General features: G+C 39.2%; 1 protein-coding gene and 1 non-coding gene across 2 annotated transcripts in view; both read left to right on the forward strand.

The window, feature by feature from the left end:
• The window catches only part of FBXL7 (F-box and leucine rich repeat protein 7), a 316,093-nt gene that overhangs the window by 274,852 nt on the left and 19,495 nt on the right, over positions 1-21,746 (forward strand). The gene's annotated exons all lie outside the window — the stretch shown is intronic.
• On the forward strand, positions 13,253-13,411 carry LOC139009681 (U1 spliceosomal RNA). The gene has a single exon (XR_011471395.1). It is a non-coding gene; the product is annotated as a U1 spliceosomal RNA (small nuclear RNA).

Genomic DNA, 21,746 nt, shown 5'->3' on the forward strand with positions numbered 1-21,746 from the left:
TATAGGTATACAGGGGCTTCATTCCTTCACAGCCTTTTTAGGGTTGGTGAGCTTCTGCAAGCTTAGATAGACATTACTTGCCTGCCTTCTGTAGGGGGCACCATGCCTGCTCCCTTAAGTTAAGCAAAATACACATCCTTCTGAACCTCATCTGCATCTACCCTCCCCGTCTCCACAGGCAGACCCACAACACTTCTGGGATCCCCTTTCTCTCCCTGGATCTCCTGGGAATCTCAGTGGTCCCCTCCACTGCTCTGCCACCTCAGGTCCATTTTCCTCCAACGTCTCATGGTGCCCTGGCATGTCTACCAGTCCCGATGCTCTGCAAACCTCAGCCAGAGACTGAGCCACCAGGCTTCATGTGCCATTTGCCACAGAACCTGGTGATGGAGGAAGCACATGACTTGTTCCACCTACTTTCTATAAATTCTGTTTTTGAAAACTCTCCCTCTTCTCCTCTTTCCTTCCTTCCATTCTCCTCTTCACTCGTCCTCTCCTAAAACGCAGGCTTAAATGGACTCGGGTTGAAGAAGATTTTAGTGAAATGAATTCACATTTTCTTCTGCACACTCTCATTCCACGAGGCTTTGAACCCTATGGTAACTTTTGGTTCTAGTGGTGGGTCCTTCTTTGAAATGTAAATCTAAAGGATATAAGTATTTAATTTGTTATTCAGATTAAGTCAAAATGCAGTGTTGGGTAGAGGAGAACTCTGAAACCAGCTATGGAGGGTCTCCCTCATTCCACAAGCAGCCCCTGATAGAGGTCCGTGGAACCCTAGAGCTCTTAGGTACACGGTTTAAAAACCATGTTCTAGAAATGAGGAACTATTTAAAGTTGATTAGCAAGGGGGTAAGTTGGTAAAAGTAATGAATGTTTCCTTGTGATCCAAGGCAAAGTGAGAAACCAATATGATTGGATTGTGACCAGAAAACATATTTGAACTTAGTTTTAATTATGCAGAAATAGATGATTTCCTTTCTCCTCCAATAAAGTTCTGAACGTTTTTAACTACTAACAGATACATGCAAAGATGACTCGCAAAGGGTGGGTTTTAATATATAACATACAGTTTCTGATATATGTGTGTATATGTATATAATTATTTGACGCATGTGTTCAAAATGTTTTTGTTTCAAGGACCAACAGCCATAAATTGAGGAAATAGAAACAGACAAGTTAAACAATTGTTCCGAGCTGGCACACCGGCTCAAGAAAACATAGTATTTGTCAAGATGGCAGTTTGGAGTTCTTTCCAAGTTCATGGCTTCATATTCCAGTCTTCTTTCATTTCTATTTTCACATGGAAGTTCTACTGCACTCTAAGAGAACTATAGCAAATTTCAACCTTACAGCTACTAAAGGATAGAAAAAATGGGGAAATATATATATATATATATATATATATATATATATATTTGAAGATGACTCAAACACTTGATTGACATAACCATGAATAACACATCATCATCGATAGTAAAGGTAAAGGATTATTCTACACTAAACCATTTAGCCAGCGTTTTGGTCAGGAAAAGTGTTCTTTTTGGGGATTCACTGGATGAAAGAAGGGTTTTAAGGAGAAAACCAATGGTTTTGCTGCTCAAGCTTTTCTGTAGTGGTTAGCTCCAAGGGATCTGAGAATTGTAGAAGGCTCTGAGGGCATTGATTTTGAAGTACTTATGTTTATACAGGACAGGCCATACCCTTATGTGTCCATTAGATTCATTTGCAGACATGTTGTGGTAGGAATGATCTAATGTAACATTTGTTAGATAATTTGATAATTTGTAAACTACCTTGTCTTGAGTAACTTCCTCCAGTGAATTCAAAATGGAGCAAGCTACCTTGGCCAAGTGTTAGTTTTTTGTTTACTGTCTGTTGTTTTTTTTAAAAAGAGCTAGGATTAAAATTTACAAGACCTTCAAATTAAGGAAGATTTAAGTATGATTTATATGTAAATTGGAAAATATGTGCTTGTCTATGCCTTACACACTCCAAATATATTTGCTTACCATAATGCATCTTCCTAATGTTTCTAATTAAACTCTCGGGTTAAGTTTGGACAAAAATTGGCTCATTCTACCCCATTTCATATAAACGATGGGCCTTAGTCACTGATAAAATTAAAGTTACAAATATAGGAACCATTTCTCCTTGAAGTAACTAACACCTGAAAATTTTTGATCACATGTGATTATGTGTATGAATAAATGCACATATGTGTATACTCATGTTTCAACAAATATATATTTATAACTTGTAAATGTATTGTTGGCTTTCTGATAGGCATATTATATACTAGAGGCCCGGTGCACAAATTCGTGCACAGGTGGGGTCCGGCCGGCCTGCCCCGATCAGGGCCAATTGGGACTGGGCCACCCAGGGGTAGGGGACACAGGAGGCTGGCCAGCCAGCCCCACCCCTGATCAAGGTGTTGGAGGCTGATTAGGGGCAGGGTCGGCTGGGGGGGGTGGGGCTGAGGGAGGTTGGCTGGCCAGCCCCGCCCCTGGTTGGGCCACTTGGCCGGCCATAGTGCTCATCATAGCAACTGGTCGGTCAGGTCACTTGGCTTTTATATATATAGATTAGACATTGAATTCAATAATTTAATTAATTCTACCTAAGGTTAGAAAACATCTTTTCTTAGCACCACTGATCAATTTCACTCACTTATAATTGCTGTTTTGTGGTTCATTGTTGTGTGCACATGTAACAAAGTGTAGAATTGCAGCTATGCTCTGCATAACCAAAAGCAAGGTCTACATTTGTCCCATTTGTGCACCATTTCTGGTCAATGGGAACCTTTTCTCCAGTAACAGATTTGGTCATGTAGATTTTGTCTTAGAAAAAAAAATCCACACAATTGTTTGTTTGTAAGAATTGTTTGGCCACTGCTGGCCTTCTGGGCTGAGGGGTCCCATTGTCAGAGTCTTTGAAGATAATAAGAATGGGCAGGAGATCTATTCTTCTGGGAAAACCAGAGAATTACATGTTGTAGTGTCAGGAAGGGAGCAGTCACTTTATGTGGGCATATTCCCTGAAGCTGGTATTTAGAGGATTGTTTTCTCTGACCCTTGAGGCACTTTTAATTTTCTCAACATAGAAAGGTCGGTATTTCATCTCAGCAACAATTATGGTGAAAACAGCTCTAAGTAAAAGTGGATTGAAAGTTATTGTCCTCCCCAAATGGTACTATTGTGTATTGTTTTCAAGGAGCTATTTTAAAAAGAGAGAAGGGAGGTGAGGAAGAAAGGGAGAAGGGAGAGAGAAACCCAGAGACCAAGAACAGAAAAAGCAAAATGCTGAGTGAGGATGTGAGGGATTAGAGAGAGGATATTTTGAGATTTAGAGGCCTGTCATCAATTCTCAGTTTCCTCCAAAGATCCGAGAAGTGCTGATGGAGAGTTTCTTTACGCAGTGTAGGAGTTAAAGTTGCAGAATTGTCTTTGCTCCAGGAGCTCTCTATATAATAACTCTAATTCAAATTTTTCCCCCTTTGGTTCTCTGAGTGTCTACACTCCGATGAATACCCTTTTGCTGTGTCCAGGTCAGCTCCCATTTGCTTTCTAAGTTGTCCCTCCCACTGTGGGACCAGGATCTCCTGCAGGCTTGTAGTGGACAGCTGTGGTTCCTATTGACTCTCCTCAGAGCCTTCCTTTTTGGACCTGCCCATCCCCCAACTAATGGGGTTAGAATGGAGCTGTCAATCAGGGGCTTCCACCTTTTCCACAGAAGCTGGACGAATGATGCCTGCTCACCCACTAGAGACCTTTTGGGGACCGGGAGGGCTACTTGGAGACAGAGATGTTTCTCTCCTTGGGAGATCTGGAATTATTAGGACCACTTAAGTTTAAAATGATAGTCCTCCCCATCATGGAAAGAGAATCCTTCCATGAATAAAAACAATGCTGCAGAAATCAGAGCCAGGTCGTGGAAGAAGAGTGAGTTCTCTGAGACCATTCAGAAAACACCTGAATTTGGCCAGCCTAAAGCAAGCCACCACCAGAACGTTTTAGTTACAGCAGCAGCATATTCTATTTTACTTGAAGACTAGTTTAAGGTCGATTTCTATTTCTCGAAGTGGAAATATTTTCTTTAATATCATTGAAGTCTGATTGTGATAGAAATAAAAACCTACTGGTTCTGCCAAATCTACTGATTTGGTTCTGCTGAAACCTAACCCATGCCTCTTGGCTATGTTTCTGCATTAACAGTAATCCGCACTACCTTTCTGGCTTCTCTCACTACGTTGTTCAACGTGCTCTGTGACACTTGTGATACATTACTGCGGCCAAGATTTCTTCTTCTCCCACTCCTAAATATGAGGGCTAATCCTGTATTTTTGTCCATCCTAATTGGTTCTTAGTCCTCACCACCTAGCCCTAAGTCTAGTCAGTAGAACAGCAGTGATGGGGCACCCACCCTCACTCTAGCCTTGGCAGATCAGCACTGGGGCTTCCGGAAACAGTAACAGCAACACAGAAACAGTCGTGGGCAGTAAGCAGGATTTTGTCATCAAAGTGAGACTACATCCACCACTCTCCAAGGTGCCCATGTAAATATTTTTAAAACCGAGTCCTTGTAGATCAAACTAGCCTGGCACTCATCAAAATTCTGCCTTGATTTATGTGAACAGAACTCTAGTCTCTGGCAAAAGAAAGGATATCAACACTCCTTTTTCAATAAAAATGGGCTCTAAAAATAAAATGACTGGAAAGCACGTGCTCCAAGTGGAAAAGATTAATACTGGAAATCCTTAATTGTTAGGGATTTTCTTAGTCCTTTTATGGCTTCCCTTTCTGGCTCCCCACTCTTGGGTTTTTACTACTTATTGGCACTGGTACGAGAGAACAGATACAATGAGATCTAATTTGAAGTGGACAGTCTGCCACTTGGCAGTGCCTTTGGGAAATTTTAGTAGAACAGGTCACTGAACAGACTTTCTGCCGTATATGATGTAGGGATTAGACTCAATTTAGGTATCTCTGTGAAGTGTTACACATACCCATGCAGAAGTGCATGCTCTCAACACACACTGACATGCACACACACACAAATGCTGGAGTCCCCCAGGGCTCTCTAAGATGGGAATGAGCAGCTGTATCAGCCTCACCTTGGAGAAGAGAGTAGGGGGAGGGATTCCCTTTCTACCAGGTTAGTAAGCACATGGCTTCCCACAAGCTGGACTGTGATGGAGCTGAGGTTCTTCTCGGTTGCAGGTCAGCACTCCCCATCTTCCATCCCAACTGAGGGTTGCTCACCTTCCCATTGCTCATTCCCATCCTGCTTCAGAGGCACATTCCTGTTCGGTGTGGCAGGGAGGCCCATTTCAGCATTCTCCTCCAATGAATAAGCTCACCCGAAAGTAAAATAAACTCAGCTTCCCAAAGAGTGAAATAGTATCACCAATACTGGGATCTACCAATATCACATGCCAGGCTTAATCAGAAGTCCTCACCGGTAACTTTACCATGTTGGGCTTCTTTGCTAAGAGATAACAAGAAGAAAATGAAGCAAGCAGAATGGCCAGTGGACATTTCTTGATATTTTAAACTAAAAATGAAAAGTTTGGGAAATAGCACTTCGAAGGTGGGGTAGTCTATGAGTGGTCTGCAAAGACAACTAAAGGATTTGCATGGTACTTTCATGCTCACATGGTCCTCGTAGTCGGGCACTTTGGGGAGCTGGGAGGCTGTGGTCTGCATCTGTGAGATCACATGAGACTTGAACCCTTTTTAGGACCAGGCCTGAAAGTCTGGCAAGGCTAAGAGGTCCTGTGAGAAAATATGTGAAGAGACACAGAGCAGATGAAACTTTAGAGGTGAAGAGGAGCAGGCGTGAAAGATTGATATGCTTTCAGCGAGAACTAGTTATAAGAGAAATGCTTCTCTTTTGCTGAAATATTGAAAAACAGCAATTTTCTCTAACAGCCACGTGATTAGATCAACAGATTAGGAAGAATTACACATTATTTAAGAATGAACATCCAGCACTGCAGATGGGCTCAGAAATGTCAAAATAATAGTTGACTAGACATTAATGTTATTACTAATTTTCTGTTTGGCTGGTTAATTTCCTCTATCACAGGATCTATCTTTTGCTACCTACTGAGAGATGGCTCTAAATAATATTTTGAAATTATTTCATTAATTCAGTTTTATTTACCCATGTTATGTGCCAACTACACAGATCTAAACAGTAAGGAATTAAAATGACAAAGATAGGTCATTTGTACTTTGCTACTGAATCTCTTTTATCTCTATGGAATTTAAATATAATTAAATGAACCCTTCACATAAATTAACAAGCAGCATGAAGGAAATTAATATCTCTATTACTATTCACATTATTCTAATTTTTCTTTGAATATTTTAAAGTCAATAGAAACTCTGCAAAGTGACTGAGCAAAGTTCTTCCATTCAAATCCTTACGTCTTTCTCTTTTCATAATGAAAATATAAGCATGGAAGACTAGGGGAACTTTAGGATACTTAGTACAATGTCTACATGTTATAAAGAGAAGCCACTGTGAATGTGAACAGTTGCAGGTGTGATACGAATCCAATGGCAGTTTCTCAGTAGGAATGGATCACTTTAAGTTGGAGGTTCAAGGTAACTGTGTGATCTGAGACAAGACAATTGACCCTTCTGAATTTTGAAAAAAGGTAGTTGAAATATGCAGTCATCTAAGAAGCTTAATTGATCTGTAGAAAAGCAGATTCACAGAGATATTAAATATTTAAAATCTCTGCTCTTGAACATGAAAGTTTACCCAATAAAATTATGGTTAGGATGTCTTCTCAGTCACTCGTTCTTCAATTCATTAATACTTATGATTAGTAGTATCACCTGTGGACAGGATTTCGTCTCACACTAATAAGTTCGTTTCTGCAAAACATTACACATCACATAATGGAAAATATTTTCCAAAAAGTGTGACTGAGCATGATTTTATAATTATTTATTTTTTAAAAGCATGTATTTAAAAGAAACTGAAGTAGAAGCTCCCATTTATCAAAAATAAGTGGAATTTAAACTACAAATATACCTGATTTTAAAGAAGAAAGGTTGAAACACTGACACATGATAATAATTTTCTATCTTTAGAAGTAAAGGAAGTTTGTTACTTTGAGGTTCAAGTGCAGAAACTGGTGGGCATTCTATGTTTCAGGGATTATCCATTGAGAACTCTCCAGAGTATCAGACTCTCTAGGAAGTAGGAGTAGACATATACAATTTTTCAAGGTACTTGGGTTGTTTTAATATGCAGCCAGGATCGAGAACTGTTGCCCTGAACTCTCTCATTCCCAGATGAACTTGCCTTCAGCTAGCTAGCTCCTCGGACAAAAGTGAGTGGAAACATGAATCCCTGCTAATTCACCAACAATGGGTGTTGTTTCCTCTCTCAATATTTATTTGCATTTTGATATGGAACCTATACCACCAGCCAAGTCATGTTTTCATAATTTCAGACAGTGCTTTTTTTCTCCTTGCAGAATCACACAAAGGAAATGTTTTGGTGCAAATTGTGCTAGCTAATCACATAGGAAGCTCGTGTTCGTAATGGCCATCAGAAAACTTTAAGGGGAGTTCACAGTCTCCCAGATTTAGGAAGGAGGAAGGGATCATCAAGCCTAATCTCCTTTTCTAAATCTAAAACTTTCCTAAAACTTTTCTAAAAGAAGACTAGACAGACAGCATTTGCTGTCTAATGGGAGGGCTGCATCTGGAGTGAGCTTACACCATGCTGTGCTTCCCTAGAGGTTAAAGAGGTCTTTATGGAATGAGCAGAAACCAACCACCTCTGTCGTCCATTAATGTCACTGGAACAGTCTTGGGAATCAGCTTTTCAGGGCTAAGTTTTTGCTGAAGGCCACAAAAGAGTGGATTCCCAGTGTAAATTCCCCCCGTGTAAAAAAGGATACCCCGGAAAGATCAGTTTCCTTCAGAATTGTGACATGTGGCCTACCTCCTGGCCCATGTCACTTAACTTGTCAGTATAAAATGTTCATCAAGTTTCACCTTGATTCTGGAATGAAACTGAAGGGTGTCTTTACAGACATGATTCTAACATAGGGAACAAGATGAAAAAGCAGTCAGTAGAGCTGAGGTTAGTAGTGAGATAATAATACAGATAGTAATACGAAGGAATACCAACACGTTTGAAAACAGTCATAGGATGGCCAGAGTCGATGAGATGCCAAAGGCCAGGACAACTCATGTTCTTGACTGTGTGAATTTTCTCATGGTTCTTAGTTTCAAGCAGTATAAATCTACCAGCTAATTTAAGCAGAAAGAGCTCATTAAGAGAATGTCAAGGAGATCACTAACTCTCCAAGGGAATCTGAAAGCGAATCCCCAGAGCTCCCGGCCAAAGGCAGTGGACCACAGTGCCAGCAGGATACTGGCCTGCTAAGGGACACCTCCCAGGCTGCTTCGGAAATCACTGCTACTATTGCCTCTGAAGGCGGTGGGCACTGCTGCCGCTATCTTTACCATCCCTTGGAATTGACTCTGCTTTCTCTGCCTCTTCTCTTTCCTGGCTCCCAATCCAAGTCTGGGTGTCTCTGAATTAAGGGGGACTGCCACCAAAGGAGGAGGGGAGTTCTCCAACACGGAAAGAGGTGCATATGTACAGCAGAGAAAACACGGCTGCCTTCTACAGGGGGGGGGGTCTAGACAGGTGTTCATCTGTGAACTGTGTGACCAGATGGCAAAGAGATGAGTACAGAAATCAAGAGGAAGCTTTCAGAAACACCTGACACAGAAGTTTAGGCTTAGGTCTTATCTATCTTTATCCCATGTTTATTTCATTTCTCTAGTACTTTATTTTTATTGATTTTGCAGAAGTATGGGTCTATGAGGGATTGGAAACAAAACAAAAAAATTGTCTTTAACATAGAATTTGAAAAGCACTAATTCTTACCATTAAAGACATCGGTTTGTAACTTGTGCTTAGTAAAATAAACTGAATCATTAGGCTAGGGAAAGTTTTATATTTTCATTTAATAATAAACAATAATATACAGAGTACTGATTATATCCTATCTCTATTGCATGCTCATTTAAGCCTCACTATCCTATGAGGCTGGTACTATTTCTATTCCAATTTGGAAGAGGAGAAAACTAACCAACAGAGAGACTAAGTAACTTTCCAAGCAGTCTGTTTTCAGAAAGTTTACTTTTACCCCCCAAGCCACACTGCCTTTTTGCATGGAAACCCCTACATAAGGGTAGCCAGAAGGTAACTTACTAGTATTATTCACTGTCAGAGGTTGTCCTTTGGGGGGCCAGAGTCACTATTTTTCTGAGTAAGCTAAAAACCATTTTTAAAAGACAATGGTTTGCAAAATAGCTGATTTTATTATGATTTTATTATTTTGCCGGATTTATTATCATCGTTTCAAATTTGAGCAAATTCATTTTGTTAATCCTTTTACTTTTTTGCAAAGGTTATGTAATTCTCTTTCAAATTATACATAATTCTTCACTGAGACTTCAATTCCAGGGATGTCGCCGTTCTGCCTCATCCAAAAAGTAGAGCCACCGAGCATAAGGTCCCATAAGACTGACAGGAGTGCTCACTCCAGGCCATCTACTGCTTCCAGTGACAGTAAACCATCAGAGATGAGTGTACCCGTGTCTGAGGGGCCAGGGCCAGGAGTGGCACAAGGCGCTCTTATGGGATCCAGTCCGGGCTGGTGTCCAAGTGCAGAGCTTTACTTGGGCATCTGACTTCTCTAAGGTGTGGCCACATGTGTTCAGAAATGTCTGCTGTCGTGACCAAGAATCAAACCAGCTTCCCATTCTTCATAAATATTTCTACAAAACCCACATTTCAGACCTAGCAGAAGTCTCCATACAAAACCAGAAATACATCAATGTTCTGAGGAAGGCGGTATTAGCAATAAATCGTGGGAAGTCAAATGTCATTTAATGCTGTAAATCAGTCTCTTCTCACTCTAGTCCCCATTAGCAGAAAATCTGACTCTGTGGTCACAGAACTGTTTTTTACCTCCTTGATCAAATCCCTGAGCTGAAACGATTGAGTTTGCAGAGCAGAAATAACACTGGCATGTAAACTCTGGCCACGGCAGTTCTTTTGAAGCCTAATACAGCTCCAATCTCAGAAAGTCATGAGGAAAAATAAGATAGCATTTTTTGCTAAAATAGGTATTATAAACTAAATGATTTTTTAATGTCAGTCTAGTCATTTTTAAAAAATCAATAAAAACCTAGCCTGCTCTCAGACATATTATCATGAATCACCTCATCTTTTAAGATGTCCACCAACTTTCAGTGGTTGAAAACCTTCAATGTAATTAAAACCATCCTATTAACATTTATCATTCACACGTTAGCATGTATTCTTCAAGCATTTGAGGTGAGATAAGAAATATGCAAATATTTTTATCTATATTTTCAAGTGTTGGCATGATGAAGGTGTTGGTGTAGATGCTGACTGAGAGCACTGTGGCAGAGCGGGAAATCCAGAGGAATGCACATTCCCAAGTATTTATTCATGACCAGACAGTTTTAAGGTTTAGTTTGTTTTTGTTTAGTTTTTGGTTTTTCCCAGAAGAGAACATCCTACGAGTGTATCCCACTCTTATTTAAAATAGGTCATGAGATACTCAATGGTTTTAAAATCCATGTATAGAAAAGCTATTATTCATCAAACAAGGTTTCCCACACATTGGTTTCTCATCACAAGTTATATGCATAACAGTTTGGGGCTGTAAGAAATGGCTTTTCTAACCCAAAGTGGGCATTGTGAACTCACTTGTCACTTTATAGGTGGTGAGACAGACATTCTTTATTGAAAAGATTTTGGCAATAATCCAAGATGTGGTCTTGGGTATATTAAAAGTAAAACATTCCCCTCCCCCCCAAAAAAATAGTGGAAGGAAACTTGTAATAAATTATTACGTGTATGTTTACCTTTAAAAAAAATTTCAATGGAGAATGTTTTTAGAATGGTGTTTGGCTACTGATTTTGCTATATAACAAATTACCCCAGAGCTGGCCAAATTGCCGTTCTGCTGGTTATTTGTTGAATATCTGGAGATAATTTTTCAGTGGGTCGCAGAGGACAAAAGTATGTGGCTAGAACTTAAAACTAATTAAATCCTAAGACCCATCTATTTTTGAGAGACTATGCCAAGTAAAGATCATCTGTTTATAAATACCAAAGTATCCCCCCAAATATATTATACAGACTCAGGTAGAGTTAACTACCTGATAAATACTTAGGGAATTTGTTTTGTACCAAAAAAGGGTAATAATCATTCATTATTTTTCTTGATTACCTATTATTTCATTGCTGAAAAGAATAAACAAAACTGGGCTAAAATCACTATTTAGTTACAAGTGAATTCTATATAGATAGTTAAAAATATAAAATTCAAGATGTTAGTAGGAAAAAGACAGAATTCAGTTTGTATAACCAGTCTTATTTCATTGGGAACATTTTTATCATTTTAATTGCAGTTAATTTAACAGATTCTAGAAAAAGAAAAGTGGTGAAATTAAAAGTAAAACATCCCCCCGCAAAAAAGGGGGGAAGGAAACTTGTAATAAATTATTACGTGCATGTTTACCTTTTTAAAAAAATGTTAATCTACCAGTGAACGATGGAGAATGTTTTTAGAATGGTGTATTGGCTACTGATTTTGCTGTATAACAAATTACCCCAAAATGTGGTGACTCAGACAACAGCTTTTATTACCTCCCAGTGTCTGTGGGTCAGGAATCAGATACTGCTTATTTCCCAAGACAGCTTTCATGGTGTCAGCTGGGCCTCAGTCACCTCAAGGCTGGACAGAGAGGGCCCCACTGCACACTCGCTCACATGCTTGTTGGCAGGGTTCTGAGGGTTCAGTTCCTCACAGGATGGTAGCTGGCGGCCTCCCTTATTTTCTTGCCATGTGGGCCTCTTCATAGGACAGCTCATCTGGGGCATTTTGCTTCATCCGTGTGAGCAAGAGGGAATGCAAGTAAGAGGGAAGTCACAGTCTTTTATAACCATCTCAGAACTGACATCTTATCACTTCTTCCAAACTTTACGTGTTAGAAGCGTGTAACTATGTCCAGTCCACACTCAAAAAGAAGTGATTACGCAAGAAAGTTAATACCTGGAGGTTAGATCTTTGGGACCTACCACACACAGTGATTGGTTTCCATTTGGATGATGACGACATGAATGGTAGAGGATCAAAGAAACATTTCAGTTCCCACAATGACTTTCCTCCAAAATGTTTTTAAAAATACACATCATTGGATTTCTAGGACCTGATTCAGTTTCTATGACCATCTTTATAGCCAGAACTGGGCAAGTTAACAATCCCTATTATCATTTGTCATACATTTTAAAATGACATTTTCGTGTTCAAAATGTGCAGACATAAATTACCAGAGGCAAGTAAGAAGGGAGAGGCAAAACAACTCAGGCAAATAACTGGAATAGCCTGTACTACATGGCCTGGATATATGTTGTCCCTACTCCTGTTTCTACTAATCAGCAGAAAGAACTATCAAGAAATCATTTTGAACTCTGCACATGTATGTGTACATGTGCATGTACTCTATGCATACATGTGTGTGTGGCCATGCAATTGTTACAGTGAGGACACACACATGGGAGAAAGTGGGTGACCTTGAATATTTACCTTGTACTGTACTCCCTATGGCCATAAAACTGGGCAGAGGAACTTGATTAAGTTGGAGAAGCCTAAATTGGTCCTGTCTCCAAAAGGCATTTCTTTCCTCTGAAATGTGCTATTTTCTTTTTCTCCAATGGCAATCCCTGTGGATATTACTCAATATATCTCCCAAGTTATATTTTGTCTTCAGATGGAGCCTAATTTCAGTTATCCCTACTTGACCCCTTCATTATGCTGGTTTATGGTTGACCATCCTGCCAATAGAGCTTTTCACCCCATAAACCAAAGATTCTCTGCGTCCCTTAATTTGCAGGGTACAAGTAATGTATACAGAGCCAAGGTGAAAATCCTTTGCTAATAAAATAGGGTGACATTTTGGAATCTGCATGCGTGTTTGCTCGTGTGTGTGCATGCGCACATACCCATGTGTGTCTATGACTCACAAGCACATATTTTCCAAGAGTCATGGCTCACAAAACAACATTACTGCTCTAACAATTACACTCTCCCCAGAGTGATTCCAAGTGCCAGAAAGATTTCTTTGCATTGAGCAAGTTCATTGTGGCTCACCTTCAAGTAAAAGGCCAAAGTCTACTTACCTGGCAGAGGAGATACCATGATCACGAAGGTGGTTTCCCAGGGCAAGGTTTACCCATTGCTTTCCGGATATGCTGACCCCTGCAATTTCCCCAAATGTGGGAAACTTGACTGCTAAAAAAAGGGCCAAACTGTACTTTGTTTTTCTTTGGGCTAGAAAGAGGAAAAAGAAAAAGCTTAACAATTCAAGACACAGATAAATTGCTTTTTTTTAAACAAAGACTCATTGCATTTATAAACATGGGGATCCCATAATTTTTAAAAATCGTTTATATGTGGGATGAGCCTTATAAACAGTACAGCCTAGTCAAGCTATGGTTTTATTCCAATTAAAGGACTGGACCCGACAAGACCACCAATTGTTCTGTTGTGTTTTGGAAGCTTGATCCAAGTTTACATTTCCAGCCAATGCCTCACCCCTTATGTTTATGACAGCACAAAAGAGCTTGCTCTGGGAATTTCTCAAGGGGAAGTCAGGGCAGTGTGCACTGTCACTGAGAAGGAGTGCTCAGGAGGAAAACAAAGCAACATGTGAAACGGGAAGCAGGAGAATGGATAATTTTTCTTCACTTGACATTTAAATCCCAAATTGGATTCTCCTACGTATCAAAAGCGAAAATATTTTCAGTGTTTGGACATATGTAGGAATTGCCAAATGGAGAGTTAAGTCTGAGAAAGTACCACAACATCAACGGTTTGCACAGCTGTTGTTGGAAATGACTCCAAACCACCCCAATGTGTCTAGCGAATATAAATATTGACCACGTGTATTTCCTGGCTTTGTTTAGGGGTCTCCCTGAAGATGGGAAGCTAATAAGTACCTTACCAAACACACTTTGTATGATACCAACTCTGCCTCCTGTCATGGTTATCACTCCACAATCTACTTATAATCATGCATAAAATAGCTCTTTTGTGGGAATTTGAAAATATCACATGTGGTTATTTTGGTAAACTTGAGAGGATTGACTGTGTGTTAGTGTCTGTGAAACCATGTTAAATACATATGTGCTTTTCCAATGGAGAGAGGAGGAAATGCCAATGTCTAAATATAAACAGCAATTTATCCTGGGATTCCTTGTGCCCCGATGGCCACCATTCTTTTACGCTGAGCACCCACCTGCTCCCAGGTACCTGGACACCAGACTCTATAGTTCAGCCTCCTCATGTCTGACATCTTTATGGTGCCACAAGCTCTAGATGTCCCTGAACTCTTCTCCTCAGTCAAAATCCGGTGGCTAGACAATCTGAGAGGTCAATTTAAAGAGCTGGCATAAAGTGCATGCATAGTAACTAAATCTAATTTATATTGCATATCATCCAGGAACTGATCAATAGCTATTAAGTTTGCCTTCCAATTTCTGCTGAAGTGGTTACTGTGACCCACCTATAAATTCCACCGAAAATGCTAATACAGATGCCTTCCTGAAGCCAACGAGTTTTCCCACCATGATTTTAACTTTTGTGTGGTAACATCTTTAAACTATTGAGTTAAGAGAACTACTTGGTCAGGTATGGGGGGGGGACTTATAAAAGGATGAAGTCCAAGATGACCTTCGGCACCTTAGTCTCAGTGTTCATTCTACCACTCATGTGCAAACTTCCCTCTATTTAATAAAAATGGCAACATTGGTTTCTATCTTCCTAAAGCCTAGAGTCCAGGCAGTACCAAAGATCCTTCCCTCATTACACTTCCTTCTTGGTTCAGGCCTGCAAGAGCATGCGGACGGGTCTCTACATCACAGACAGTCATGACAAATCAGGGGGACAAACAAGCAGAAAAGAAAAGTGGGTGGAAATTGTACCTTAATACCCTCCCAGGACAATAAGTGGTCTTAAACACTATGAAATTTACCAATAGCTGGCTACAAGCCAAGGAAAATCCTCCCTGTTGGGTCTAGTGGTTGAAGATTAACAGGTTGTATAGCTTATTCTTCAAGGAATAGCATCCAACCTTCTTGATGTGACCCCAAACAGTCCTACCTGGGATTAAGATGCAATTCCTCCCTGTGTGATTTATCAGGTTTGTCTTCCTCATCGAAAAGCAAAAGCTCCTGTTTCTTAGAAAAAAAATTGAGCAATGGAAATTTTCCCAGTGATCCAAAGTAAGGGGATATGGGAGCACCTATGGTATTTTTAAGTTAAAGCACAGAAGCTACATGTGACCTGAATCAGCTGAAACCTGCATTAAATGTATGCCGGGTATGTTCAGGTTCCCTAAATCATTGGTTCTTCAACCCCCTCCCATAACAGAACACCCAAGAGCTTTGAAAACCTCTAATGCCTATGATGTACCCCAAACCAATTAAATCATAATCTCAGGAGGTGTGATCCAGGCATCCGTGTAGTTTTAAAACTCCCCAAGTAATTTCACCATGCAGTCACGTCTAAGATTCTGTGCACTATCAGAGCACTTGTAAATTTCTGCAGATGCACAGCTCTGTGCTTTGAGCATCTCAGCCTCTAGGGTCCATTTATGCTTTCCTCCCACAAACCATGATTATTCAGCAACATCCCCCAAATAAAAACCAAGGGTGAGACTTGTAAAATCAAACAACAAACAAAATTTCAACCAAGCCAATGTAAGGAATGAGGTGGGAGGAAGTTGGACCACTCATAACCTGAGGAAGATTTCTTCTCATCATGCTGATTTTTTTCTTTTGTTTTTATCGTTTAAAGTATTACATATGTCTCCTTTTCCCCCCCATCGACCCCTCCCTGACCACTCCCACCCCCAGGACAAGCCCCCACCACCCCAGTGTCCATGTCCATTGGTTATGCTAATATGCATGCATACAAGTCTTTTGGTTGATCTCTTATCCCCCCACCTCTAGCCTCCCCTGCCTTCCCTCTGAGGTTTAACGGTCTGTTCAGTGTTTCTCTGTCTCTGGATCTATTTTTGTTCATCAGTCTATGTTCATTATATTCCACAAATGAGTGAGATTATGGGATATTTATCTTTCTCCAACTGGCTTATTTCGCTTAGCATAATGCTCTCCAGGTCCATCCATGCTCTTGCAAATGGTAAAAGTTCCTTCTTTTCATAGCAACATAGTATTCCATTGTGTATATGTACCACATTTTTTTAATCCACTCATCTGCTGATGGGCACTTAAGCTGTTTCCAAATCTTAGCTATTGTAAATTGTGCTGCTATGAACATAGGGGTGCATATATCCTTTTTGATTGGTGTTTCTAGTTCCTTGGGATATAGTCCTAGAAGTGGGATCACTGGGTCAAATGGAAGTTCCATTTTTAACTTTTTGAGGAAACCCCATACTGTTCTCCACAGTGGCTGCACCAGTCTGCATTCCCACCAGCAGTGCATGAGGGTTCCTTTTTCTCCACATCCTCTCTAGTACTTGTCCTTTGTTGATGATAACCATTCTGATAGGTGTGAGATGGTATCTCATTGTTGTTTTGATTTGCATCTCTCAGATGATTAGTGACTTTGAGCATGTTTTCATATGTCTCTTGGCTTTCTGTATGTTCTCCTTTGAAAAGTGTCTATTTAGGTCTTTTGCCCATTTTTTGATTGGGTTGTTTATCTTCCTTTTGTTAAGTTGTATGAGTTCCCTGTAAATGTTGGAGATTAAACCCTTATCGGTGATAACATTGGCATATATATTCTCCCATGCAGTGGGCTTTCTTGTTTTTTGTTGATGGCTTCTTTGCTGTGCAGAAGCTTTTTATTTTGATGTAGTCCCATTTGTTTATTTTCTCCTTAGTTTCCATTGCCCTAGGAGCTGTACCGGTAAAGATATTGCTATGACTTATGTCTGAGATTTTGCTGCCTATGGATTCGTGCTGATTTTATAATAAACAAACATTCTTGGGAACATCAGGCTTCATTCTCTATTTTCAAGTAAAGAGGAGAACTTTGACAGCTCAGTTTTAATATTCTCTGAAGATGATCATGGCCTGACAGTGGAAATCCACATGAGATCCAATAAGAATTTTGGCAGATTAGCCTTCCCTTTCAATATGTGAACTCTATGTACAATAAAGAAATTTGGAAGGAGATCTAATTTCTTATGATAAATTTGGTGGTAATATTTTGGATAAATTGATACAGAAGTATTTTTAAATAATCTACACAATTAGAAGAATCTAAGAAATACTAAAATCTACTATCTAAGGGGAGAGAAGTCAAGCTTAATTATAGCCTTATTAATAGTAGTATTTTCTCTGCATAATTTATCTTTTTTTTAATTCTTTTGCTGGAGCATATTACCATTTGGAAACTTCAACTGAAATGAAGTGGTTTTAAAAAGACCTACAAAACTCTAAGTTATCACTTCCTAATTCTACCATATGCACTCAGACATATCAGAAAAGTACAATCTTTAAGTATCTTCTTGTTCATATCAGAGATGTAGCAATTACGTTTAGTATAAGCCTGACCTAGGGACAGTAGACTTCCAGTGATTTTCTATTTTACCCTTCATTTAAGTTCTACTCTGCACAGATCTGAGTAGTTTCCATTGACGTTAACTCACTGCCTTTACCATTTAAAATCTTGGGAAGAAAGAGAAATCTCTCATATAATTTTCTATATTTTAGAATCCATCCATTCAATGCATATTTATTAAGCACATAGTTTGTGTCAGCTCAACTCTGTTGTAAGAGCTGGAAACACATCAGGAATCAAAAGAAAGATGAAGTCCTTTGAGCCTCCAATCTAGCAGAGGGAGGCAGAGAGAGAGCGATGGAATATAACTGAAACTCTTACAGCAAGTTTTAAAAAAGCTATTGAATATGCTTAAAATTTTTCCAGAAAAAAAAACAATGTCCAATTAAATTATGATAGGTAAAGAAGATGCTATAATAAGCCAGATGTATTGAATTTTAGTGGATGTTTCATTTGCAAACATTACAACTTAGACACCTCTGATCTTTTAAATTTCAACATCTGTAGGAATGATCATCCAATTCTGATACTTAGTGCAAGATACTTCAAATATATATATTACATATTTGAAGCCCAAGGTTAATTGTAAAGTTGTGATTTAAACCATTAGTGCATCATGAGAGCCTAGGATGGGCAAAATAGCCTCTAAAATTACCCATTTCATGGTTTCAGCAATCGAATGGGAGAATCTCAACCAGTGTGAAGATAACTACCTTTAAGCCAATCTGTAAATCCTGGCTATGGGGGATCAAGAGAGAAGTGTGCTCCTCCAGGCTAATGGAGTAACTCCTGCCAGCTCCTTCCTCCTTGACCCTTTGAACTGCAGATTACCTGGGCGGCTTATTCTGACATCTGTTGTTGTCAAGCATCAGAAGCTGTAGTCTTATCCCAGGGCTACTATTTACTATTTCTCTGTGGGCTTTGGTAACTAAAATGAAAATGGAAAAATACCTAACTTGCCCACAATAAGGCATTCAGTCTAAAGCAGCGGTTCTCAACCTGTGGGTCGCGACCCCTTTGGGTTCTACCATAGAACTTTACACCAAGTTTCCTAGCAAACACTCTGTCATGTGTGACAGTGTTAATGTTTGATAAAGTGGTATTGTTTCGTTCTAAGTCAGCAGTTCTCAACCTGTGGGTCACGACCCCTTTGGGGGTCGAACGACCCTTTCACAGGGGTCGCCTAAGACCATCGGAAAACACATATATAATTACGTATTGTTTTTGTGATTAATCACTATGCATTAATTATGTTCAATTTGTAACAATGAAATTGGGGGTCACCACAACATGAGGAACTATATTAAAGGGCCGCGGCATTAGGAAGGTTGAGAACCACTGATCTAAAGAAAGGTAATATACCTTAAAGTGCTTTATAAACTATAGTGGGAAAATGCAATTTTTCCTAATTTAGCAAATATTTTTGAGGGGCTTCTAAGATCAACGAATATATATGAGTCTTCTACGCAATCACTCATCTTGCAAGAAATAAAAAGAAATACTCCAAGAGCTCAATCTAAAGACTTTACTCATTTCATTTATTAATTCAGCAAATACTTGTTGAATATCTATTAAGTATGAGGCACTTTTGTAAGATGCTAGGAAAAGAGTTGAGCAAGACAATCAGGGTACCAATCATCATGGAGCTTACATCCTAATAAGTAGGAAGATAAATACATGCTTTAATTAAGATGGTAAGTGCTGTGATAGTTTAAATGAGCCCTACATCATATGTTGATGGACCCAGGCAGTAGCTCATTAAATAGACAGTACTTGAATCAAGCCTGAAAGGATTTTAAAGCAATGACATAAATTTACATGAAGGAAGAGGAGATAACTAGAGCAGGGGAGAGTTTAGATCATGCTCCTGGGAACAGTGAATAGTCCCGGTTTCTGGAGGTAGGCCACACCAAAGGAGATACTAGCAGAAAAAGTTGAAAAATTTGTGTTGATTCCCTAACAAGGCCAGCCTTACATGGATAGGCAAGAAGTCTGAATTCAGCAAGCAATGGGGAAAGCAATGTAAGATGCTGAGTAAAGGAGTGGGTTGATAACAGGTGTCTTTTAAGATTGATCCAACCAGAGTGGATTAGAGTGGAAAAGACTGAAAGGTATGAAACCCATTGGGAGACTATAGCTATTATTAAATATCTTTCATAATGTCACTGTGGCTTGTGCAAATAATAACGAAGCACATTGCCAAGCCAGCATGCAAATGTAAGTCATTTATCATGGGTATGCAAAAAAATAAATAAATAACCAAAGATATCTAGCCAGTCTCCCATCCCCATATACCTCCCCCCATATAAATACCATGTTTTCCAAACTCATGAATATAAAGATCTCTCTTTAACATTGTTTAGTATAGCTATCACTTCCGAAGAAGGAGAAACCAGGATTCTACCCCTATTCAAAGCAGACACTCACAGAATGAATCCAGCCCCAGCCGGGAACCTCACAAGCTAGAACATTTGTTGAGGCAGCAACTATCCATCAGCTACCCAGCTACCCATTTCTTGTGGAACAGAAATGACTCAGCCTCTTTCTCCCCACATACATTAGAAATTCTGTTCATTTACTTGAAAACAGGAAGGTGAGGGCATAAGCAACAGTAATCTGTGAAGCCAGTCATTATTTCTGTGATAGAGCAATGCCAGCCTGCAGCCAGGTTGACTGACAGACACATAATGTTTATGTGTATGAGAGAGAGAAAGAGAAAAGGAGAGACCCTTCATATCAGTGTAAGAAGAGAGAAATGAGGAGTTTGACTTGAGCACTCATCATTCTCAAAGGGCATTTGTGCATTGATTCCAACAAAATTGTCCTTGGGCATAGCCACGTGAAAAATGTTTTTATGGTAAAATTTAGATTTTAGCCTCAAGCTAAAAATATGTGTCAAAGGATTTAGCTCTCCACCTGAAAGAGTTTCCATAGATGCCTGGATAAAACTCAGTGTGTTCTTGGCTCAACCACTGCATTATAGCCACAGAAGAACTGCAGCTCGGCGCTTACTGTGAACCTGTTCAATATCACATGCATTAGCACGGCAAGTCCTCTGTTTATTTTCCTTTCAGCTGGGAAGTCACTTCACTGCACCTGCTCATCTCCTGCCAAGTATTTATTTTTTGTCCAGCTCTTTCTGTTTCTCACAGGGATTTTTTTGTTTGCCTGTTTTTGAAAAGGACTGAATAATTCATAGCTCATTCAAAACTAAGAATATATATTTATTATGTATATGTACGTGTGTATATACATCTTTATATAAAGTGTGTAAGATATATAAGATATATACATATGTAAACTATTAATCATGCTATTAGTTGATACAGAATTTTACAATATTTTTAATTTCATGTTCTGAAATATTGTTCTGTTTTAAGGGTTCTGCTGCTTAAAATGATAGCATATAAGATCATTTACACAGAAAAGAAGTTGTCGTTGAGGTAAATAGATTTGAAAAATCAACATTTTATAAGCTTAAAATTTTTATCTGAATTACTTGATAAAATAATTCAGGAAACAATAAATACAAATACCTTGGTTTTGCTCCCACAATACTTAAGACACAGGGGACAGTGGGAACCACTGTATCAATGTATTAGACAAGCCTGGAAGGACAATGCCATGTGATCTGGCCTCATCAGGGACTATTCAGAGACCTGAAAGAGAACGAGGTACAAAAAAAACTCCAACAAAATAGTTTATAGAAAGAAATATAACAAGAGCCCATGAGAAGAGTCCAAGCAACATATGAAAATAAATCAAAGATATAAATCCTAGAATCTTATGAGAAAACATTGGAGAACACCATATATATTCCCAATCAAATAATAAGTGAACCAACAAACTGAAGCCTGTGATTGTAGAAATTGAAGCATTGATTTATAAATAATTTGGTTCAATGAAGAAAAAGTCACTGTTACTATAATTTTTGATAATATTTGTCAGCCTCTGCACCCATTGACCCAATTAGCAGATTTCTAATTTTCTGTAGAACCAACCTCTGGATTCTTATTAAAACCTAAATTCTTCCAAAAAATATCAAATAGAAACCTACTTAACTTCAAAATCATGTGAA

Source organism: Myotis yumanensis, unplaced genomic scaffold (genome assembly GCF_028538775.1).
Source record: "Myotis yumanensis isolate MYYU_CA2020_CCGP unplaced genomic scaffold, mMyoYum1.0.hap1 SCAF_4, whole genome shotgun sequence".
NCBI classification, from domain to species: domain Eukaryota; kingdom Metazoa; phylum Chordata; class Mammalia; order Chiroptera; family Vespertilionidae; genus Myotis; species Myotis yumanensis.